General features: G+C 37.8%; 2 long non-coding RNA genes across 3 annotated transcripts in view; one reads left to right on the top strand and one right to left on the bottom strand.

Moving 5' to 3' along the window:
* The window catches only part of LOC107126773 (uncharacterized), a 64631-nt gene that overhangs the window by 32847 nt on the left and 5955 nt on the right, over positions 1–25829 (top strand). The window lies entirely within an intron of this gene.
* LOC123567700 (uncharacterized) lies at positions 3747–23987 on the bottom strand. Its single transcript, XR_006690807.1, has 2 exons — positions 23809–23987; positions 3747–3972 (listed from the first exon to the last, which is right to left on the bottom strand). It is a non-coding gene; the product is annotated as an uncharacterized lncRNA (long non-coding RNA).

Below are 25829 nucleotides of genomic sequence, written 5' to 3'. Positions count from 1 at the left end.
GTAGAAGTGTGATAGACTAAGAAGATAAATGAAAACTGGTTCAGCTTTCTGCCTGATGACCTGATTATAGAAAGTAGGCTAGATGATTATGGATAGTACAGAAGACAAAATATGCTGGTATAAAATATTTTACTTATTCATTTATCCATAATTATTTATATTTAATAAAAGTTTTCATCTCCCTATAGGTACATATTCTGTTTTAGAGAAAGTCTAGACTGCTCTTGGATATACAGAAAAATAATATTCATCATGATGATTGCCATTTATTAAGCACTTCTGTGCCAATGCTTTACATTCATTATCTCATTTAATCCTTACAGCCACTCTATGAAACAGGTATTATTAGCTAGAATTCCTAAGTAACTTGCTCAAGTTTTCACAGAGAACAAGTCACAGAGCCAGGATCTGTCTGCCTCCAAACTTTACTCCTTAGCTCTTCTAACCCAAACTGTAAGAACTTCAGGAAAAAACAAACAACAAAACAAAACAAAACAAACACCTCAATTCTTAATGCTACATATAGTTCATAGCCTCAGTGAGACAGTGAAATTCCTATGTTGCAGCCTGAGTGGGAATTATTTTGAGATCTGTGACTGTCAACTTAATTACCCATACACATGACCTTCTGGATAGTATCAGATTCATCTGTTGATCTCTGAATTATGTTTTGGTGAGTGGTCAAAATTAAGATCATTCTGGTGGTAGAAGGTCTGCTAGGCTTTATTTCATTCCCTGTCTGTAAGCAGACAGAGGGCCTGCAGAGACTCCTGGGAGTTTAAATTAGAGGAAGACTTTCTTAGCTTCTTACAAACCTCACCCCGTCTTTTGAATGGTAGTCCTTCAGAGGCATGCTTAAAGAATAGACATTTTCCCACGGTCCCCTGCTGATTCTGAATGAACAGATTCTCAGCCCCCCGCTGACTGGTGAATATATTGCGTATCCCCATCTTTACCCTTTACTGACAGCCTTCATAAAAACTAGCTTAGAAGACAAATGGCACTGCAGAACCTCTGACAACTCATTAAGGAAGCATACAGTAGGTTTCTGCCAAAGACTGCTACTATTTTAATGTGACCTAACAGCAGTTTTGTCATGATGGAAGAAGGAAAGGACGCTGCCAAGAATGACTGCCTTTGGTCAAATGCAGCGTAATGTCCCCTTGCACTGTTCTTAAAGAGAGAAGTAGTGAAGAAGTCAACGAACGTATAGATTATCTATGGCATGTGGCTTTCACACATGCTGCTTCCTCTGCATGGAATGCCTTTCTCTCTCTTCCCCACCTGCCCTTCGAGAGCTGGCCCAAATCGTACCTTCAGTATGAACCCTTCCCTGTCACCCATGGCATCACTTCTTCCTCTGGATTCTGACAACACTTGTTTCTACCTGTTATAACCATTCACATGTTGCTGTATAGTTTGTAGAATTATTTGTCTTGACTCAATTAGAAGCTCCTTGAACACAGGAACTATACCTTATTCACCACTGCATTTCTTTTCTTTTCTTTTCTTTCTTTTTTTTTTTCTCTTTTCTTTTTTTTGAGACAGAATCTTGCTCTGTCGCCCAGGCTGGAGTGCAGTGGTGTGATCTCGGCTCACTGCAACCTCTGCCTCCCGGGTTCAAGCAATTCTCCTGCCTCAGCCTCCTGAGTAGCTGGCATTACAGGTGTGTGCCACTATGCCTGGCTAATTTTTGTATTTTTAGTAGAGACGGGGTTTCACCATGTTGGTCAGGCTGGTCTCGAACTCCTGACTTCGTGATCCACCCGCCACGGCCTCCCAAAGTGCTGGGATTACAGGTGTGAGCCACCACGCCCAGCCCACCATTGTATTTTTTGTACCCAGAAGAGCACCTAGCACATAGTAGGTCCTGGGTTACTGATTATTAAATGACTTCCCTATTGTCATATGAGCTTATTCTTGTTGGAGGCCAGATCTACTTAGAGAATGGTGATTATGATCATGAAAATGACTGACAAGTCCTACCTCTGCCAATGACTTGATATGTAGCTTTTCAAGTTTCCCCATTCTGTAAAAGGGGAATTACAATGATATCTACCTCATGGAAGAAAATTTCTGCAAATGATTTCAGGGTTTTTTGTTCATAATTATAGATATATTCATGTTTCCTGCTGTTGTGGTAATTTATACTTTTCCCAAAATCATTTATATCTTGTAATTTATTTTTTAAAGTAATAATAAGTATTCTCCTACTTGTTGATTTCATCTGTACATCTGGTTATAGCCCATTCCTAATTTGTATATATGTGTGTTTTCCTGCCTTTCTCTTTTCCTCTTTCTAAAGAGAAATATGTCAAAATGTTAATAATGGTTTTCTGTGGGTGATAAGATTATAGACTACTTTTACTTTTATGTTTGTCTGTGTTTTCCAAATATTCAGAAATCAGTCTATATTACTTATGTGTTCACAAAACGATACTTTATGCTTAATTTTCAAATAAGGAAACTGAAGCCAGGAGCATTTCATAGGTGGATCATGGCCTTATGTTAGGACCAGAAAACTTCCCCTGACCCAGCCACTCTTTAGCCAATAGGGTGAGAGTCAACCACCACGACTCTTCCAGTTCTCACTGATCTGCAGAAACTGAGCCATTAAACCACTTCACTGTCTCTTGTTCTCGTCTTACATAAAGGGTTGTTAGCGTAAGGTAAACCATCACTGTGAATTGATCGTCGGGATTTCATCCACCTTATGTGGTAAGTTGAATTTTTTGGCATCTCAGCATATGGTTGGTAATAAAAGACAATTATAATAGTGATAAAAGATAACAGTTAATATGTGATGATAACACATATGGCAATAAGTGAAAATATCTGAATATGTAATTGGAAGGTAGATGCTATATATTTGATATTTTAAAATTTCCTGTGATTCTGTAGTAGGATTGTTAAAGGAAAACTATTTTTTATTTTTATCTTACTTTACTTTTTTTTTTTCATTTGAGACAGTTTGTCTCTGTTGCCCAGGCTGGAGTGCAGTGGTACAGTCTCAGTTCACTGCAACCTCCAACTCCTGGGCTCAAGCGATCCTCCCACCTCAGCCTTCTGAGTAGCTGAGACTACAGACGTACACCACCACGCCCAGCTAATTTTTGTATTTTTTTTAGAGACGATTCTCACCATGTTGTCCAGACTGGTCTCAAACTCCTAAGTTCAAGTGATCCACCTGCCTCGGTGTCCCAAAGTGCTGGGATTACAGCCATGAACCACTGCGCCCAGCACAAAACTTTTTTTAAAAAAACTGTTTGGAAAAGGCTTCTTGTGGTTCCTAACTCATAGCAAATTAGAAAGGAAAGACATGCAGTACAATTTGATTCAACAAATCGTTTTGGATTACCTACTTTAAATCTTTTTCTAGACCACAAATAGAAATGCTTTATCTTATAAAAATATAAGCTACCTTCAAAGAGATTTTCTTTAATAAGATTTTAACCATTAGATAAGGCATCTTATTTGTCTTCAAACTCTTAAGTGACTTGCCTGGTGATCACCACATGAATACAATAATAATTGTGTCTTTTCCTATGAGGATATAAGTTCATGAGGGCAAAATTATATCCTTATTTCATTGTTCTAAGGTTGTTAACAAACCTTAGAACACTGTAACAAAATGGGGATATTTAACAAGTTTTTAAATAACGATACTAATAGATGGCATTTTTAATATACCAAACACGTATTATCCCTTAAATGAATTATTGCATTAAATCGTCACAATAAACCTATATAAGACAGTGAGCACTTTCATTTTGTTGAGGTTTAGAGAGATTACAGAATTTCTTCAAGGTTACATAGCTTGAAAATGGTGTGGCCAGGATTCCACCCAGGTCTGTCTGACTCTTCAGAGTTGAGACTCTACTACTTTGATCTCCAAACTCAAAAAATATTTGGTGGCCAAATAAATGAGTGAACTTCCATTTGCAGAAATTTGTAATTAATTCATCACTTTTCCTAGAAAAGAAAAGGGTTTCTGAGTTCACAAACATTTCCCTAAGAGAAAGAACAAGTGCAAGTGCCTATGAGATTTATTTTACTGTTTCAAAGATGCACCATTGTTTTATATACCAATTGTGTGTTGATTATAATAATTGATATCATGTCTGTATAAGCATATGTATCAACTAAAATTATAGACACCGTTGATTACTAGTAATATCCCAAATTTTTAGAATGGGTAATAAATGTAATGTGTAAATATATAGGTTTTCTGTATTGCAATGTGAATTATTTTTCTGTAAGTTATGAGGCAGTACCATGCAGTGGTTAAGCACACAGACTATGGACCCAATCAGTGTGTCTGTTTTCAAATCTCAGTTGGCTACTTATTAGCCTGTAGTCTAGGGAAAATCAGTCAGTTTCTCTGATTTTAGATACTTCATCTGTTAAATAGGGATGACAATAATATCTTCCTCTGGATCATTCAAGATATACTTCATTAGACCTAGTGAAGCATTTTTGGTTTAATTTCTAGAGCCTTTTGCAAAATACAGATCAGATCCATTGCTTAAAATACCTATCTGCTGTCAGAGGACATATTTCTGCTTGTATTTTGTTTTCAAAATTGTCTTCTGGTTCAAAGATTTTTAACTGTTGTCAGGAAGTCATCTTCAGTCCTATGATGCCCTAAAAACAGCCATCCTGTCAGGTTATTGACCCTCACTGAGCTTATGGTAAGTTCGAACATGATGTTAATGAGACACGTTTCCATCCACTCACTTCCCACTATAAGCTAGTTAATTTTGCATAAAGAAAACCTCCCATCCATAACTATAGCCTACAGTTCTCATTCCTTCCATCTAGACAGGTGCTTGCTCCATATCTCTTTGCAATTGGAAGATATATATTCACTAATATTTTCTTGCTGTCTTGCTCTCTCTTCTTCCATCTCATCAGTCAGTCTTTGCACAAATAAGCCCCTTAGCTCTATTCACAGAGCAAATGAACAGAATTCATCTTTGTTAGATGAGGTCCATGGCCCAGTGGATCTATTTGGAATATGCCAGACTATTTGTTAACTAGGGTGAGCTATAAAGCATTTTTGGAGATTAAAAAAATGATGTCTTTTGCTCTCCTAGGAAATGTTTTCTAAAGTTAAGTTTAGGAACTATAAGGTGTGGGTTTTGTATGATTTTGTTGTTTGCAATTCTGATGGCTAAGAAAGAATAAAGATGTTAACAAAATTTAACTTTGGACAGAGGATGTAAGAATGACTATTGTCTTTTTTGTGCTCTTCTACATTTGAAACATTCTCCCCCGGAAAAGAATTCTAAATTCCTCCACCTGCTTGAAAAGGTCAGAAACCTCTTTCCAAAAATACTTTTTTATCCTCTTAACGCAATAGTCTCAACTCTGGCCACTCATTAGAATCACCTGAAAACATGTTTTTAAACTCTCATGCCTGGAAGGATATGGAAAAGACACTTCTCAAAAGAAGACATTTATGCAGCCAACAGACACATGAAAAAATGCTCATCATCACTGGCCACCAGAGAAATGCAAATCAAAACCACAATGAGATACCATCTCACACCAGTCAGAATGGCGATCATTAAAAAGTCAGGAAACAACAGGTGCTGGAGAGGATATGGAGAAATAGGAACACTTTTACACTGTTGGTGGGAGTGTAAACTAGTTCAACCATTGTGGAAGACAGTGTGGCGATTCCTCAAGGATATAGAACTAGAAATACCATTTGACCCAGCGATCCCATTATTGGGTATATATCCAAAGGATTATAAATCATGCTACTATAAAGACACATGCACACGTATGTTCATTGCAGCACTATTCACAATGTCAAAGACTTGGAACCAACCCAAATGTCCATCAATGACAGACTGGATTAAGAAAATGTGGCACATATACACCATGGAAAACTATGCAGCCATGAAAAAGGATGAGTTCATGTCCTTTGTAGGGACATGGATGAAGCTGGAAACCACCATTCTGAGCAAACTGTCACAAGGACAGAAAACCAAACACCGCATGTTCTCACTCATAGGTGGGAACTGAACAATGAGATCACGTGGAGACAGGAAGGGGAACATCACACACCGGTGTCTGTCGGGAGGTGGGGGTTGGGGGAGGGATAGCATTAGGAGAAATACCTAATGTAAATGATGAGTTAATGGGTGCAACAGACCAACATGGCACATGTATACACGTACCCTAGAACTTAAAGTATAATTAAAAAAAAAAAAGTCTCATGCCTGGAACCAAACACAAAGATTCAAATTTAACATTCTTGGGTGAGTTTTGAGCATTATTATTATTTAAAAGTGCCCCCCAATGATTCTGATTTGCAGCCAATGAAATCCAATGAACTAATGTGTTGCCTTATCTAATTATCTCTCTGATCTCTTAGTAGGTTCCTTGGGAAATGAACTAATGGTAATAGTTCATCTTATTCCTTATGGAGCACTCAGCTAATATTTGTTGTTTGATTGAGGCTAAGAGGAAAAATAGAAGACATGATCTAGACTTTACAGTACAATGTATGCCATTGCAATCCATCAGAGACATGATTGGATTTTTTTTGGTATTATATCTCAGTGCCAATAATTTATTTTATTATCAGCCTTGAGCTAAATTTTAATGCCTATCTCTGTTACAGAAACTAGAAATTTTATATCCCTGACTGGAATAATAATATAACATGCTCCAGGTCCCTCATCAATCTGTTCAATGAATAGATGATTGGCCATATGCCAAGGGAATCTGCTGCCCTCTGGAGGGTATTGTGCTGTTACAGATGAAAACACTATTTCCCAGTGGATGTTCCAAGGCACATGGGAAATTATGAAACAAAACCAATGCAACAAAAGAAAAAGGTGTCATGGTCATTTGAAAAATTCATAGCATTTGAAAAATGCTACACACTGTATCTCTCTGTAGGAGAGTCACACTGCAAATTAGCAAAATAGAGACTGAGAAGTTCTATAATAAAGATATTAGTTTCCCAAACTAATTGGCCCACCTCCCATCCCACATACACACCTAATTTCTGTTAATATTTGGGAAACTAATATTCCACAAATAATATTTTATATTCATAATCTACAAATTAATTAAATTAGGTATTTGGAGAAATTGAAGGAGAATAACGTAATGAAGGATTTCTTAAATAAACTACCAAAAAGGAAATATTGATGAAATGAATACATTAAAATGCAAAGATTCCACATTGCATGCCATGACATGTTAACTGGAGGGATGCAATCTGATGTGGCAGTGTGATGTGCCGTGCTACTATATCCATGCTTATCTTTCTTCTTAGTGCTTATCCTAATGAAACATTGGAAATATTTATACCATTGCATAACAAATGACTTGTCATTTATGCTTTACAATAGAAGATGTTGACTTCAAGTACTATCGTATTAGGTTAAAGATGTGTGAAGGATAGGCTGGGTGTGGTGGCTCACGCCTATAATCTCAGCACTTTGGGAGGCTGAGGGGTGGATCACTTGAGCCTAGGAGTTTGAGACCAGCCTGGGCAATATGGTAAAACACCATCTCTACAAAAAATACAAAAATTAGCCGGACATTGTGGCTTATGCCTATAGTTCCAGTAACTTGGGAGGTTGAGGCGGGAGGATAGCTTGAGCCTTGTAGATAGAGGGGTACAGAGGTTGCAGTGAGCTGAGATTGTGCCATTGCACTCCAGCCTGGGCGATAGATAGAACCAGACCTTGTCTCAAAAAAAAAAAAAAAAAAAAAAAAGATATATGAAGGACAGCAAGAGGTTAGGCAAGGCATAATGGAGTTCACCCAGAAATTCAGTTAGTACAGAGTGGAGGCTCCAAGTATGCAACTCGGGCCAGGAAGATGACAAGTTTGGTGGAAATAAAAAAATGTGTAGTCAGGAGGCTTGGGTTTCATTCTTTTTTTTTTTTTCTTTTGAGACTGAGTCTTGCTCTGTCACCCAGGCTAGAGTGCAGTGGCGCGATCTTGGCTCACTGCAAGCTCCGCCTCTCGGGTTCACGCTATTCTCCTGCCTCAGCCTCCCAAGTAGCTGGGAATACAGGTGCCCGCCACCATGCCCAGCTAATTTTTTGTATTTTTAGTAGAGACGGGGTTTCACCGTGTTAGCCAGGATGGTTTGGATCTCCTGACCTCGTGATCCACCCACCTCGGCCTCCCAAAGTGCTGGGATTATAGGCATGAGCCACTGTGCCCGGCCGCGTTTCATTCTTTTGTGTCACTAATTTTGTGATCCTGGCCAACTACATGAAAACCTCCTCATCTGTAAAAGGAAATCATGCAGAGCTGTCTAACTGTTGAATGAGATATGACATGAAAATGCTTCATACAGCCTCTGACATCATAGGCACTCAATGAATACAAGTTCAAGGTAAATACAATTTGTGAGCACAGAGATAGCACTAAACTAGACAGTCAAGAGGTCAACACGGGAGGAAGTGAAAACCGCAGGATACATCTAAAGTGACCAACCATCCAGGCCAAGTTTGCCAGGGACAGTCACAGTTTTAGCACATAAAGTCTTGCATTTGGGGAAACCAGGTAGTTCGGTTCTGGGAAAACCAGAATGGTTGGCCATCCTAGCTCAGAACCTAGAATAGGAGCGCAAACAACAAGGATTGGACCCCAAGAAAAAACAAATGGCCAGAAAGCAGGAATGGAGTCTGGAAACACTAGGAAGAATGGTCCTGATGTTGACCAATATTTCTCAGGCACCAGATAGCAAAACAGGCTCAGCGTGTGAGTAGGAATAAACCCATAGGTGGAAGTCAGTATACACACCTGACTTAACTGAGGGAACCTCAGGAGCCAGGTAGTGCTATGCAAGACAAATTTTACAAAATTATTATTTTTTCTTTTTTAAAGATCTGTCACTCAGGCTTGAGTGCAGGGTGCCATCAAAGCTCACTGCGGCCTAAAACTCCTGGGCTCAAGCGATCCTTCTGCCCCAGCCTCCCAAATAACTGAATGGCAGACACACCACTGTGCTGGGCTAATTTTAGAAATTTTTTTTGTAGAGATGGAGTCTCACTTTGTTTTCAAGGCTAGTCTCGAACTCCTGGCCTCAAGCAATCCTCCTCCTCAGCCTCGAAAAGTATTGGAATTACAGGTGTGAGCCACTGTGCCTGGCCCAAAATTAATTTTGTAAGTGACTTTGGTGATGAGCTAAAATGAACAATTAGGAAAGGATGGTTTCTTCAATAAATAACGCTAGGACAATAATTATCCACTATTCAAAAGGAATCGAATTTTCTACCTCACACAATACAGAAAAGTTTATAATTTAGAAACCTAAATAAGGGGGAAAAAAACTTTAAACATTTTAAGAGAAAATAAAGGAGAAAAGCTTAATAAAGATTTCAAGGCTAGCTGCAGTATCTCACGCCTGTAATCCCAGCACTTTGGGAGGCCTACACAGGCAGATCACTTGAGGTCAGGCGTTCGAGACCAACCTGGCCAACATTGTGAAACACCATATCTACTAAAAATACAAAAATGAGCTGGGCGTCTTGATAGATGCCTGTAATCCCAGCTACTCGGGAGGCTGAGATAGGAGAATCGCTTGAACCCTGGAGGCAGAGGTTGCAGTGAGCCAAGATTGCACCACTGCACTCCAGCCTGGGCGACAGAGTGAATGAGACTCTGTCTCAAAAAAAAAAAAGATTTTAAAACAAGCAATAAAAATGGAAAGATTCATAAAGTTGATTATTTATTATTTATTTTTATTTTTATTTTTTTGAGACAAAGTCTTGCTGTGTCGCCCAGGCTAGAGTGCAGTGGCACAATCTTGGCTCACTGCAGCCTCTGCCTCTTGGGTTCCAGCAATCCTCCTGCCTCAGCCTCCTGGGTAGCTGGGATTACAGGCACACACCACTACACCCAGCTAATTTTTGTATTTTTAGTAGAGACGGGGTTTCACCACTTTGGCCAGTCTGGTCTCAAACTTCTGACCTCAGGTGATCCACCCGCCTTGGCTTTCCAAATTGCTGGGATTACAGGCATGAGCCACCGCACCCGGCCAAAGTCGATTGCTTTAAAATGAAAAGATTCCATGAACACAGGGAACAGCCAAGCCATAAACTGAGAAACAATATTTGCAATATATCAAGCCCATAAAGTACTTATATCAGCAAGTACTTTAAGGAAAATGCCAGCAATCCAGTAGGCATAGGATAGGAATAGGCAATTCATAGAAGAAACTTCAGTAGTAAAAACATATTTTTTAAAAAAGCTCAGTTTTACCACTTGTCAGAGAAATGCAAATTGAAACCACAATGAGATAACATTTTATATCAAGCAGATTGTCAGAAATTAAAAAGCCTGCCAATACCAAACACTGGCGAGAATGTGAAGCCACAGAAATTTTCTTACACTTGTACTGAGGGTGTAAAATACAACCATCTTGGAGAGCAAATGCTCAATAGCTATAGATGTTTTGAAAGTATACACTTGTGCAATACCTCCTCGTGCAGGCTGGAGAAACTCGCAAATGTGTGCACAATGGGTCAGGTATAAGAGTGTTCACTGTAGCATGGTTTATAAGAGCAAAAGACTGAAAACACTCTGAATGTCCATCAGCTGTAAATTAAATAAATTGTTGTATAATTCATTCAATGGAATGCTAACATACAGCAGTTACAGTAAATGACTAGATGACCAATATCACAAAATCTCAAGAAAAAGTAAGTTGCAGAAATATTTATACCATATGGTATCCCTTATGTCAGCTGTAAAATATGTACAATATTATACATTTTATGTGTACACAAATATGTAATAAAAATACAAAAACAGTCACAGAGATAATAAACCAAATATTGACTACTTCTAAAGAGAAAAAGATGGACATGAAATCAGAAATAGTTAATAAGGCATCAAACGTGTCTACTACGTTTTATGTTTAAAATATCTGATGTAAGTAAAGCAAAACGTTAAGATTTGACAGAGTTGAGTGGTAGATACATAACTTATTTCATTCTATAGACTTTTCTGTATGCGTTAAGTATTTTATTTTGACAAAATGAAAACAATGTTATTGACATTTAAATTCAGATTATTTCAGAACTACTCTAAAATATTTTTAAAAGCAAAACTATGCTTTCAGGAGTTGGCAACTTAACAAAGCCAAGTTTAACAGTCTGTTCAAAGAAAGTTAAAGTATACCTTGTCCTGACACATATTTCACTGCCACTTAACCAACACTAGATGTCACTTTACTTCATGCATTTAATTTGAGAGTTTCTGGTTGAAATTAAGTAAACTTGGGTATGTTTTATCATTTTCTTTCTCCAGTAGATACAGAGAATTAGGAAAAATGAAAATGTTCTCTGCTATATATCCATCCAGGAAGACAAAGGACATGTGTATTTGGGTTTATCCTTTTATCCTTGGCACCAACTGCATATAACAGGGTTGCAAAAGTATTGTTAACCAAATAGACAAAGGATACAAGAGACTTTCACAGAAGAAATGTTTACTATCCCCAACATGTATATAATTACATTTGGAACAATTTTTCCTTCGAATGGCAGCGAGCGGTTGAAAGCAGACCTCACAGGGATTTGCAAGGGAAAGCTTATGACTCTAATTTCAAAGCCCAGCTTGTGGTCAGTGGAGAGAAGACACCATTTCAGATCTTCCAACCCAAAGTTGTATCTCAGTTCATTGGAGCATTGCCTCTCCAATAAGGACTGACAAATAAGAACTCCTTAAATCAATAATTGAACCTTTTTAGAAGGAAAGGCACCTTTGATAATCATGAAAATCATGAACTCTCTGGAAATTTTCATCTAAACATATAAAAATCAGCCAGGCGCAGTGGCTCACACCTGTAATCCCAGCCCTTTGGGGGCCACGGTTGGTGGATCACTTGAGGACAGGAGTTTGAGACCAGACAGGCCAACACAGTGAAACCTTGTTGTTACCAAAACAATACAAAAATTAGCTGGGCTTGGTGGCACGTGCTTGTAATCCCATCTACTCAGGAGGCTGAGGCAGGAGAATTGCTTGAACCTGGGAGGTGGAGGTTGCAGTGAGCCGAGATCACACCACTGTACCCCAGCCTCGGTGACAGAGTGAGACCCTGTCTCAAAAAAAATATTTTTGTTAAACATATAAAAACATATAAAATTGTTACATGCAATTTTTGCAGATTTGCAGACCTCCTAAAAGCTCATGCATGAACTCCAGGTCAGGACCCCTTGACCAGAATGGATAAAAGCACTTGCCCAAGTGCCTTTCCCAAGCTTTCTTAAACTCTGCCAATAACCAGAATTTCAGCTGAGGCTGGCACATATCACGTGAACTAAACGACGTGACCATACAAATGAATGGAATGGAAACTAACCCTGTAAATTCAGGTAATTAACCAAACGTGGGCAATGTCTACTTTGGAAATATTTGACTTATGGATAACAATCAAAGTGTTTTTATATACATTTTTTCTAAGAATAATTAAGAAAAAAAAAGTAATAGATTTGTTTGCTAAAATATTTATTTGGAAGCTTGTTTTTCCTTGGGGAGCAAACCAAATCCTAGGAGTTGCTCCACATAATATATTTTCTAGTGCCTGAATGATTGTTCAACTGTTTTCATTTTACACCTTCTAACCGGAAAGAACTAGTTTATAATTTTGTTACTGATTTTCTTGCATCATAAATATTACAGAATAGCCCAAACTAGGTGAAATTAGTTCCTTGTATGAATACAAACTAATGAAATTTCACTACGTTGTATAAAGATACTCTAAATCAAATAAGCTTGAAACTCCTTTATCTTCTTTGTTCCAGAGTCTTTCCTTATTAAAAAGACTTCTTAGGCTGGGCACAATGGCTCACACCTGTAATCCCAGCACTTTGGGAGGCCAAGGCAGGAGGATCTGTTGAGCCCAGGAGTTTGAGACCAGCCTGTGCAACATAGTGAGACCCTGCCTCTACAAAAACGTTTTAGAAAATTAGCCAGGCATGGTGGCACTGCCTATGGTCCCAGCTACTTGGGAGGCTGAAGTGGGAGGATTGCTTGAGCCTGGGAGGTGGAGGATTGCTTGAGCCTGGGAGGTTGAGGCTGCAGTGAGCCATGATTGCACCACTGCACTCCAACCTAGGCGACAGAGTCAGACTGTCTCAAAAGAAAAAAGAGACCTCTTTCCAGGGACCCCTCTCTTTCCAGGGACACTCAGGTCTGTTAACCACATATCAAGATTTCAAAAACAGGTGTTCAATGACAAAGAGGGTTCTTCTTCTTCTTCTTCTTTTTTTTTTTTTTAAATGAAACTCCATTTCATTATAGAGGGTAGTGGTGTGATCATGGCTACTGCAACCTTGACCTCCTGGGCTCAGCGATCCTCTTACTTCAGGCCCTGAAGTAGGAAGGACTATAGGAATGCGTCACCATGCTCAGCTATTTTTCTCTTTCTTTTTCAGACAGAGTCTCACTCTGTTGCCCAAGCTGGTGTACAGTGGCATGATCTCGGCTCACTGCAACTTCCGCCTCCCGGGTTCAAGCAATTCTCCTGCCTCAACCTCCCGAATAGCTGGGACTACAGATGCTGCCACCACACCCAGCTAATTTTTGTATTTTTAGTAGAGACAGGGTTTCACCATGTTGGCCAGGCTGGTCTTGAACTCCTGACCTCAGGTGATCTGCCTGCCTTGGCCTTCAAAAGTGCTGGGATTACAGGCGTGAGCCACCACGCCCAGCTGCTCAACTAATTTTTGAAATTTTTTGTATTGATGGTGTCTTGCTATGTTGCCAAGGCTGTTCTCAAACTCCTGGGTTTAAGCAATCCTCCTGCCTCAGTCCCCCAAAGTGTTGGGATTACAGGTGTGAGCCACCACACCTGGCCAGCATTCTTCTTTATCATGATCACCCTGTTACTGAAAGTATGTTACAGGCTATAGTTACAGTAGATAAATTGGGCCAATTTTTAAGAAGTATCATTTTACTCACTGGAGATTATGTTAATGCCATGAGAATGGTAAAACCAGAGTTTGTTTTTCTTCTATTATGCAACTTTACTATATGTACTAGACCATGATAAAGTAAAGCAGTAGTATGTCAGAGTCCTGATTTGGTGCAGTGATCATTTATAGGCTTAGCTGGTCATAGCACCCATTGTGAAATTACATGCAGAAAATGGATCCTGCTTTAAGAGAACAGAATCTAACTTGGATTCTAATTCTTCAACCAACCACGAAAAACTTCCACACCTCTTTCTAGGAGATGCAGAAAAACACCCTTTATCAGAGTCATAAAGAGCTTTATATTCAGAGTTGTTTCCTTAAGGCAAAGAGCCTGAGTGCTAACCCTTCTTTGTAACTGACAAAAACCCTAGCATGTTTTCTTAAAGAAAATTATTATTATATATACATTTTTCTCCAGAGTTAAAATGTTGATACTGATAATTTTCTTCAAGAAAACATCCTAGAGATATTGTCAATTATAAACAAAGGAGGGTCAGTACTCAGGCATTTTAACTCTCTGGAGAAAAATTTATATTTTCACAACTAAATACTTTACCATTTATTCAATAAAATCTGTAAATTTTCAGTTATTGATTTAACAATTTCTCTCTGACTTTAGAACTTGACATCATTTGACTATTATAACAAGTACTTGATTTAATGACCATCTTTTTCTCTGGAAGATATCATCCTACATGAGTAGGCTTAATCAATAGACTTGATTTGTTTGTTTGTTATTGTTTTTGTTTTTTGAGACGGAGTCTCACTCTGTCACCAGGCTGGAGTGCAGTGGCATGATCTCAGCTCACTGCAAGCTCCGCCTCCCAGGTTCAAGTGATTCTCCTGCCTCAACCTCCCGAGTAGCTGGGACTACAGGCGCGTGCCACCACACCCAGCTAATTTTTGTACTTTTAGTACAGATGGTGTTTCACCATGTTGGCCAGGATGGTCTTGATCTCTTGAACTCGTGATTTGCCCACCATGGTCTCCCAAAGTGCTGGGATTACAGACATGAGCCACTGCTCCCGACTTTGTATTTCTATTTCTGTAGTCATGATTCTATAATCTCATTTTGATCATTCCATCAATTTATGGTTCTATAGTAAAATATTTTGTTTGTATATGTTCACATCATATACAAAATGTAAGTGTTCATTTTACCATAATTTCTTGACACTTTAAAAATTGTTAGCATTTTCTAAAGTTTAGAATTACTCAGCTTGGGGGTAAGTTCAGTGAGGACTGCTGGTAGTAGATAGCATGAGACCTGGGTAATACTGAATACAGCTCTGTGTCTAAGCTGCTCTTTGGATCAATAGACTTTCTTTCCGGGCCAAATTATATCTCCTTTTCATTGACAGGTGACCATCTCAACATCTTGTAGCCTTTTTTCCTTCTTAGAAAACACAATAGAAATAAATGGGTGAATCCAAAGCAGTATAATTTTAGCAAACAGAAAAGATATTCCACTCCTTCTGGAGTGTAATGGCATAATCATAGTTCACTGTAGCCTCAGTCTCCTGGGCTCAAGTGATCCTCCCACCTTAGCCTCCTGAGTAGCTGGAACTATAGGTTTGTGCCACCATGCCTGGCTAATTTTTGTTATCTTTAGTAGAGACGAGGTCTCAGTATGTCACCCAGGTGAGTCTCCAACTCCTGAGCTTAAGCAATCCTCCCTCTCTGTCTCCCAAAGTGCTGAGATTACAGGTGTGAGCCATCATGCCCAGCCCCTTATTCATTTTAAACCTTCATGTATGCCTTTAGAGAATGTCTTTCTTGCCCCTTTTTAGCATATCCAAACCTTATCATAGTCGCCATCCAGCCTTTTTTTCTTTTTCTGGGTCTCCCAGTCTCTAGCATGTTTTATCGCCTTATAGTAGTCTCTCATTGCTTTATGTGCAAATTATTACATGCCAGATCAGATTGTACATCTCTTGAGAACAATCTTGTGCTTTATTTACCAAGCTTGGTAAACGCTGGATATTTAATCTACTTTCCTTGCATTTAATTATCGCTAAAGAGTTGATTCCCAATTTACTTTTTCCCCTACCATTTTTACATTTTGTTGGAGAATGTTTACTTATGTGCTGGGAAACATAAATAAAGCCCAAGATTGTTCTCAAGAGGCTTACAATCTGATACAAATTTATAAACTTTCTTAAAACATTATGAGATTTTTTTTTTTTTTTTTTTAGCTCATCAGCTTTCGTTAGTGTTGGTTATCCCCAAGACAATTCTTCTTCTTCCAATGTGGCCCAGGAAAGCCAAAAGATTGGACACCCCTGGTTTAGACTATTAATAAGCAGTTCTTATTTCTGAAGAAGTTTTGGGTCATATTCTTCCCCCCTTTTTTTGTCTTGATCTACTGTAGGTGAAACATTTGTAGATTAGCTGGTTCCCCTTCATTCCTTCTCTTCTGAAATGTGTGGTAAAGTAAAAATGCCTAAAGCAATAATTTGTGGATAAAAACAGCTGCACATGAAAAATAATTGATGTGGTTTAAAAATTACTCCGAGATGGAAAATAAGATGCCTTTTCAACCTACACTCTAAAAAGAGTACTAAAGCTAATTCTTTATAAATCATGGAATGGAAGCAAAGAAAGACACGTTTTTGGGTAGTCAATCAATTTTAAATAAGGAGAGTTTTTAAATTTTGTATAAAAAATTAGAAAATGTTCAGTTCCCTAAAAGGACATAGCTGAAGATGAAGAAAGTCTTAACTACACCCTTAGCAATGTGGGTTTAATGTTTTCTATAATTATAAATATGAAAGCTGATTGCTTTGGTTTCTTTATAAGTTAATCATTTTAAACATCACACACCAGGGCCTATCGGGGGATGGGGGGCAAGGGGAGGGAGTGCATTAGGATAAATACCCAATGCATGCGGGGCTTAAAACCTAGATGACAGGTTGATGGGTGCAGCAAACCACCATGGCACAAACATACCAGTGTAACAAACCTGCACATTCCACACATGTATCGCAGAACTTAAAGTAAAATTTAAAAATAATAATAATAAGTTAACCTTTTTTTAAAAATGCCTTTGTAGTTTTAGCTTTTTTCTATTATCTCTCTGCAACTTTCCTGGGAGTGACCCAAGCACAAATATTCTCTGCTTACAGTACTTCCCAAGGTGCTGTTGTCACTGCAGTGCTGCCCTAATGCCACCTGCACCTGGCCTGCATGTGTGTTTATGATGCTAAACATTGGGATGGGACTAGAAGATTCAACAAGATATATCAATGTGACACAGATACTATTTGATTGATTTTTTTTCTTCTTGTGTAGATCTATATAGAGCCATCATTTCTAAACTTATAAAAGTGCTTTCATTTTAGTCACTTATTTCTTCATCTGAAATTCTTTGCTCTAGACAGGGGTCCCCAACTCCTGGTCCATGGCCTGTTAGGAACCAGCCTGCATAGCAAGAGGTGAGTGGCAGGCCAGCATTACCACAAGAGCTCCGCCTCCTGTCAGATCAGCAGGCAGCAATAGATTCTCATAGGAGTTCGAACCCTGTTGTGAACTGCACATACAAGGGAGCTAGGCTGCAGGCTCTCTATGAGAATCTAATGCCTGATGATCTGAGGTGGTACAGTTTTATCCCAAAACCATCCCCACACCGACCCCGTCCATGGAAAAATTGTCTTCCATGAAACCAGTCCCTGCTGCTAAAAAGATTGGGGACTGCTGCTCTAGAAGATGCACTTGTTAAGAGAATTCTAATTCCCCGGTTTTCTTCATTTAAAGAATGTCTGAGTAATAATTTTCTTAAGTCCAATACTTTTCTTTAAAAGAAAATTAAGCAGGAAATAGGAGTTTAGTCATTATCCTTTAAATTGCTGTATCTCGCAGCTAATTCACACCAGAAGCCTAAAAATTAAGCAGCAATAAAATGTGATGATTCACTAGCATTTTTCACTGCTTGATTTGAGGCTGTTGTTAATTTCAGTACTTCATAGTGGTAGCTAAGCATAAAAATTAAAAATATATCCATGTATTTAAAAAAATCTTTAAGCTCTATGATTTATGATGTTTAGCAGTGTCTGTATATAAAGATAAAAAATAGTCTAAGTATGTATCATATTTGTTATAGCCTAATAGTTTACTTTGGTAGTGAAGGATTTTACTAGTAAATTATATAAACATTATAATTTAAGCCTATGTATGGATTTTGAGAAAAGAAATCGGCTGGGACAATGAAAGGCAATGACCTTAACTAAACATCTAAAGATTAAAATAAAATTAAAGCAATAACTACAGTATATTACAATTAGCAATAACTACAATATATTACAACATACTACAATATATTACAATTAAAGCAATAACTACAATATATTAAAATTAGGCTGACATAAACCCTTTAATTTCAACCATGTTAAATATTATAGTTAAATAATATAGACCATGTTAAATAAAGTTAAATAAGTATTAAACATATTTTGGACATTTAGAGTAAGGAAATGTAAATGTTTCTCTATGAACATTTTACTAATAAACTTGTAAAAATCAACTGGCAAAATATATTTTCTTAACTATATGGAAAAAGTATAAAAGAAAAAACTCATATAAGTACATATTATGTGCAAGACACTATTCCTAGAACTTTATGTGCAATGATGACTCATTTAGTCCTTGATATGGTTTGACTCTGTGTCCCCACCCAACTCTCATCTCGAATGGTGATCCCCATGTGTCTAGGGAGGGACCTGGTGTGGGAGGTGATTGGATCATGGGGGCGGACTCTCCCATGCTGTTCTTATGATAGTGGGTGAGTTCTCATGAGATCTGATGGTTTAAAAGTGTGTGGTGGTTCTCCCCACTCTCTCTCTCTCTCCCCTGCTGCCCTGAGAAGAAGGTCAGTGTTCCCATTTGCCTTCCACCATGATTGTGAGATTTCTGAGGCCCCCCAGTCATACTTCCTGTTATGTCTGTGGAACTCTGAGTCAATTAAACCTCTTTTCTTCATTAATTACCTATTCTCAGGTAGTTCTTTATAGTAGTGTGAGAACAGACTAATATAGTCCTCTTAACAAATCTCTAAGAGAAATACTCGTAGTATCCCAATTTACAGATGAGGAAACTGAGACATAAAGAAGGTAGATAATTTGCCCAAAGTCACTCTGCTAGTGAGTGGGATTCTAACCTAGAGTTAGAACATGAGTGTCTAGACTCCTAATCATTTCACCATTCTGCTTTTGCAGCATGATCAGTAATCTTTTAATTCACTTTGGTTAGAGCAATTAAAAATGTCTGGTTAAAATAACAAGTTATGGTGGGTTAGTATTATTACATTATTACTCTCACAACATGGAATTAACCAAATGAGTTGTATAGAATTTTTAAAAATATGAGTACATTGCTGGACATCACATCCTTAGGCTTCAGGAACTAAAGACACATTGCAATTTACTATAGGCTAATTAGCAAAAAAGAAAAAAAGCTCCACTGCACCTGGTAGGAAAAAGATAAATAATAATTAACTTTTATTAAATGCTTATGATGTGTCAAGCATTATTCTGAGTGCTTTAATTAATGTATTTAATCCTATCACAATCTTCTAAGATATGTGTTATTATTACTCCCATTTTATGAATGAGGCTAAGTGGGAGTAACATGTTCACCCTGCCCTCTCCCTCCTCTATTCTTCATTACTGGAGATTTCGGAATCTTGGTTGTTTTCTTGTTTTTTATTTGTGGCTGATTTAAAAACTTTTAGGTGGCTTTTTCTGGTAAGGAAAGTTGCAACCTTTGGTTTAAGACTGAGTTGAGGCTGGGCGCGGTGGCTCACGCCTGTAATCTCAGCACTTTGGGAGGCCAAGGCAGGCGGATCACGAGGTCAGGAGTTCGAGACCAGCCTGGTCAATGCGGTGAAACCCCATCTCTACTGTAAATACAAAAATTAGCCGGGTGTGGTGGCCTGTGCCTGTAGACCCAGCTACTCAGGAGGCTGAGGCAGGAGAATCGCTTGAACCCAGGAGGCAGAGTTTGCAGTAAGCCAAGATTGTGCCACTGCACTCCAGCTTGGGTGACAGAGCAAGACTCTGTCTCAGAAAGAAAAAAAAAGAAAGAAAAAACTGAGTTGAAGGATAATTGCTGCTTCATGACAGAATTTTAAGAAAATGGCTTTGAAGGCATTTTGCTTTCTGCCTGCAATGTTACTACTGCATGATCTGGTTTAGTATAATAATAATGACCAGGAGCTCTGCCTGGCTTTTCAAATCCTGGCTCTGCCTCTGTCTTAGAAGCAGAGGTTCCTGTTCCTGCTGCTGTAACAAAATACCTTAGACTAGGTAATTTATAAACAACAGAAATTTATTCCTCATAGTTCTGGAGGCTGGAAAGTCCACCATCAAGGCAGCAGCAGATTAGATGTCTGGTGAGTGTCCCCTCTCTGCTTCAAAAATCACACCTTCTCAAGGAATCCTCCCATGGTAGAAGGGTGTGAACAGGGCAAACAGGCTTTCTCCAGCACTAAGGGCACTAATCCCATTCATGAGGTGACTTAATCACCTTCCACCTCCTAATATCATCACCTTGGGGGTTAGGTTTCTACACATGAATTTTGGAGGAACACAAACATTCAGACTATAGCAGCCTCTTCTTAGGTGATCTTGTGCAGTTTCTTGAATGGGTTATACAGAAACATCCCTGCTTTGTTAGTGTTCCTGGGGTAAGGGAAGGAGAGGGTCATGGGGTGGGATAGGAAGAGAGCTGATTGAGAAAGGGAATGAAAGGGCAGGAGGCTATAAAAGTATCTAAAAATGTTTCCTCCTAACCTCATTCGACATTTTCCCTTACTTACTTGATGTTTTCTGTTTGCTTAATGATGAAATCTGTCTGATTCCTGTCAACTTTTTCTTAGTCATTTGAGAACTTTCTAGAACTAATGGGCTTGCTTGAGAACTGACTCCCAGGCCCACCCATGCTGTTACAGTGAGATCATTTTTTGTAGCACTAGTTCTCATTCTGCTTGCCATCTTTCCTGATGTGTCACCAAAGTTGTCTGTGAACCACACCCACAAAAACAACTCAGAAACAGATTTTCTTGAACCACATGTGACGTTGGCGAAGTGTGGTATTTTTAAGTAGGCCACATAGTATCTAACTGATCACTCTTCCTCCCTTGTGGACAAATATTTATTGAAAACTTACCCTGTGCCTGGCACAGTGATAGAGAGACAAATGTCCCTGGATACTTCGTATTAGCAGTAAGCCTAGTATGCCTTATATACTGCCAGGGTAAATGGTTTTTATTTTTTTTTAAGTTAAGTTGCTTTCCAACTCTTGACTGTGCATAACTTTTTTCTTATAACCTGTGGTCTCTATTTTTGCCTTCTGTTTAGCTCTTTCACTAGCATCATTACTTGCAAATATGGCAGAGCATCTCAACTTTATTCTACCAGGATCGCGATTGATTTATATTCCTCTTTTGGCTCCATGCAGTGCTTTTTTCTGCTAGTGCAAGCTATTTACATGCACTTACTCTGCACTTTGCACACATTATTCCCCTTGTGGTATTACCCCCTGTGAGGTATAGACCTGTGTTATCCAATACTGAATGAATAAGATATTCCAAAATACATATACTATATATAGGTGTATATCTATCTATCTATCTATCTATCTATCTATCTATCTATCTATCTATCTATCTATCTATCTATCTGTCTGTCTGTCTGTCTGTCTGTCTGTCTGTCTATCTATCTATCTATCTATCTATCTATCTATCTATAGTCTCTCCATATTACCTACAATGTATATTATATATATGTAACTTAAAACTCTAGATACTCCCCTAAAAAATGAACTGGCTATAGTCTTTGCCCTTTTTAGTATATAACTAAAGACCTGCCTTTCTAAAGAAAGCTTCTGGTTTCAATTGGATAAAATTAATTTTTGACCTTGCTTGTACCTGGGATGAAAGTTTAAAAAGTTATAATATAATTGATAATCTTGTGTCACTGTAAGTTCGGCATGTGTCATTTCTTAGTGAGAAAGCAGAAGCTATGTTATGAAATCCTCTCCCTCTCTGCTTTGAAGAAATTTTTATGGCAGAAACTAAACTATAATGCAACTTAAACTTGTAGCTAAGCCAAACAACTAGGATTCATGGGCATATCAGCATCATTATGATGGTGATGATCATGATGATCATTACTACCTTGCCATTATCATCTCATCACAAGTATTATTATTACTACTAATGAGAGTTGTAATTATATTACTTTTATGTTGATTCTTTCTCCAAAATGAATTCCTCCCCTCTTTTCCCATTTTTTTACCTCATCCTAACTGTATTTATAGAAAGAGAAGTGACAATTTACTTAATTACATAATACTAAACAAACAAATATTGTATCAACACTGATTTGGCATAGAATGAGGTTGCCTATTAAAGCTGTATTATCATAATGTATCTCCCTGACATGATATTTTTTCTGCTTGCAGTCAAAAGTAGAAATTTTTTTGAAACATATTTAGAGTTGCTTCTGGAGTTAGGCGTTAGTAGATTATCATTAATTGCTTGAGAGAGACCCCAGTCCTAATTAGACAGAAAAGTGAAATGCATAGGCAAGGCTACCACAGTCAGCCTTGAAGATTGCACACTGCAGAATCCCAGGGCGTGCTACTCACACAGTGATATGAATGGCATTCCTAACGTTGTGCAGCAGAGCAGCCTGCATATTTGGAAGCACTGAGAATATTGTAGGAAAAAGTAAAGAACATTTCATGAAAGCATTTGGTAGATCCATGGTCATCTCATTGTCTTTGAAGGTAAATTTTATTTTTAAATTTAATTCTTTCTGGAAGCCATAAATATTAAGAAGTATAATAATTTGAATGAAAAGAGAAAAATGTTCTCAGTAGGAGATTCTACAATCAATATTCAGTTTCACAAAAGTACACCATTAGAAATGAGAACAAATGTAAAACTTGGACTTAGAGTGTGTAAAGGGCAAATCAACTAGTAGAGAAGGTAAACATAGGAGAAAATATTTAAGAAAATAAATGACTCTAGCAATAGTGCAGATTACATAGCTTGAATTCTCTCGGTGCAAAACATCTAGTGCCAGCTGGAAAACAAACATTTTTAAGCACATTGTTTGCCTCACAAAGATAATAAAGGAAATCACCAGTCCTCCAATATTGTGACTATTCAAAATGTACTACATATTCTAGCCAGTGTAATTAGAAAAGAAAAACAAATAAAAATTATAAAGATTGGAAAGAATAAATAATTGGTCCATAAATATACACAATATGGTTGTTTATATGGAAACATGGAGTTAGGCGTAAGAGACTACAGATTATTAGAATTAGGAATTTAGTAAGGTTGCTGGATATAAGATCAATATACAAAAAGCAATTACATCCCCATACAGCAAAGATTAAGAAATATTACATTTAAAAATATATCTATAAAAATAATCAAAAATATGTACAGGAATAAATCTAATAAATGATTGGCAAGATTTTTCTGAAGAAAATTAGGCAACTTTGTTGAAATGTCTTAAAGAGGACCTAAATACATGGAGAATATAACGTGTTCATAAAAATGTAAACTGAATTCCCTAAAGATGTAAATACTCCTTAAATTAACTAAAAGTGTAATACAATTCCGATTCAACCCAACCCAACAGATCTGAATAGTGGAATAGAATTGAGTTGCTGGTATTTGAGGTGATTCTGGAGTTCTTTGGAGAGCCTAGTATAATTAATGGTGCCTTTGATAGAAAAAATATTCCCTGTAAATTTTGTTTTCAAAAGGATGAATACTCAGATATTTGTTGCAAATAGAAAATCTATCTTAATTATCAAGAACTTGAATATTTACATCAACATAAGAAACTAAGGATGTGATGATTTCTTGGCAAAGGAATTGCTGTGTCAGTTGCAAGATGGCATTTTTCATCCATGACTCAGAAGAGAAGTCTGGAATACCTGCCCAGTGCCTAATATGGATATAGACTCTAGGCTTCCAGACCCAGAGAGGAGAATGTTTTAGCAAGTGCATACTGCCACACATGAGAGCATCCAAAGCATCCAAAGGTATCTGAACTACTATACCTCACCCAGAGGCTACCTGTTAAACTATAACAGGCATGCCACCTGTTCCTTCAGAGGCCAATAAGTGATCTTTGAACAGGATTGGAGTTAAAAAGTAAACCTATCCTTCACGTTTTTGCATTGTTAAAACTAAAGTACTTATAACAACAGACTTGATATGACTCTGTGGTCAATGTTTGCTTCTAAGATTGGCTCATTGTTTACATTTTAAAGGAAGAACACATTTGTTATGAAAAAGTTTTTCTGAATAGTCTGATTGCTTTGGAAGCAGCTCTTAAAACTGTAACACTATGTAATTGGCCAAACTTTCTGTACTACAGTTACCCTTCCAACTCTATAACCATGAGTTTTTGGTATTTTTCAGTGAAAAGAGAGCCAGTTCAAAACATAAGATTATTATTACTATTTTTTTTTTTTTTTGAGACGGAGTCTCGCAGTGTGGCCCAGGCTGGAGTGCAGTGGCCCGATCTTGGCTCACTGCAAGCTCCACCTCCCGGGTTCACGCCATTCTCCCGCCTCAGCCGCCGAGTAGCTGGGACTACAGGCGCCCGCCACCACGCCCGGCTAGTTTTTTGTATTTTTAGTAGAGACGGGGTTTCACCATGTTAGCCAGGATGGTCTCGATCTCCTGACCTCGTGATCCACCCGCCTCGGCCTCCCAAAGTGCTGGGATTACAGGCTTGAGCCACCGCGCCCGGCCCAAAACATAAGATTATTTAGATGCCTTTTAAAAGAGTTATACTATAACTTTTGTGTTAAAAACCAAGAATTCCAAAGAACGCTGATAAAGATTAAGATCTTCATCAACAAGCATTTGTTTTCTCAATAGGCATGAAAGCATTATATAAAATATGGAAAAAATCTCAGACTAGTGATGTGTTTGGTGTGTCCTTTAAACAATTTCTTCTGTGTTTCTGGCCCACCCTCTTACCCTGCTTTTCCTCTCTTACATCCTCTTCATTGTGGAAAGAGGTAATAGATACAAACCAAAAACTTCATGGAAAGCATGCATAGCAGTCTGTTTGCTACAATATACACTAAAACTGTAATTAGTTTTCTATTTACTTTTCTCTTCTGTTGTTTACTAGTTGCTAACAGTGACTATCATTTGAAAAGTGTGAAAATAGTAAAGCTATAGATGATCTGAACAGATCAGTCAATTTGACCTAGTGGACATTTATCAAATACTTCAATAACAGCTGAATTACACATTCTTTTCAAATTCACATGAAATATACACCACGATAGGCCATATGCTGGGCCATTAAACATACTTTAATACATTTAGAAGAATAGAAATTATACAAAATATGATCTCAGAAAAGATAACTGGAGAATCCCCAAATATCTGCAAATAAACAACATATTTCTAAATAACCCATGAGCCAAAGAAGAAATCTCAGGAGAAAATTTTAAATATTTTGAATTAAATGTAAATAAAAGTACAACTTATCAAAATTCATAGGACACAGCAAAAGCAGTGCTTAGAGGGAAATTTGTAGCATTAAACACATATATTAGAAATGGAGAAAGGTCTAACTTCCTTAGGAAACTGGAAATTCCATCTTAGAAAATTAGTAAAAAGGGTGAAATGAAACTTATTGGCAAGCATATAAAAAATTCAATTTTACGTATAATCCAGTAAAAGAAATACTAATACAAATATCATTTTTCACATATTGAATTGGGAAATTTATGCTTTTAAAGTATAATATTCAATGCTGGTATGGGTGAGGCGAAATAGGCACTATACATTAGTGATAGTTGTACAGATGGATGCAGCCTTTT

Source organism: Macaca fascicularis, chromosome 11 (genome assembly GCF_037993035.2).
Source record: "Macaca fascicularis isolate 582-1 chromosome 11, T2T-MFA8v1.1".
NCBI classification, from domain to species: domain Eukaryota; kingdom Metazoa; phylum Chordata; class Mammalia; order Primates; family Cercopithecidae; genus Macaca; species Macaca fascicularis.
This window is presented reverse-complemented; position numbering and strand designations above follow the sequence as displayed.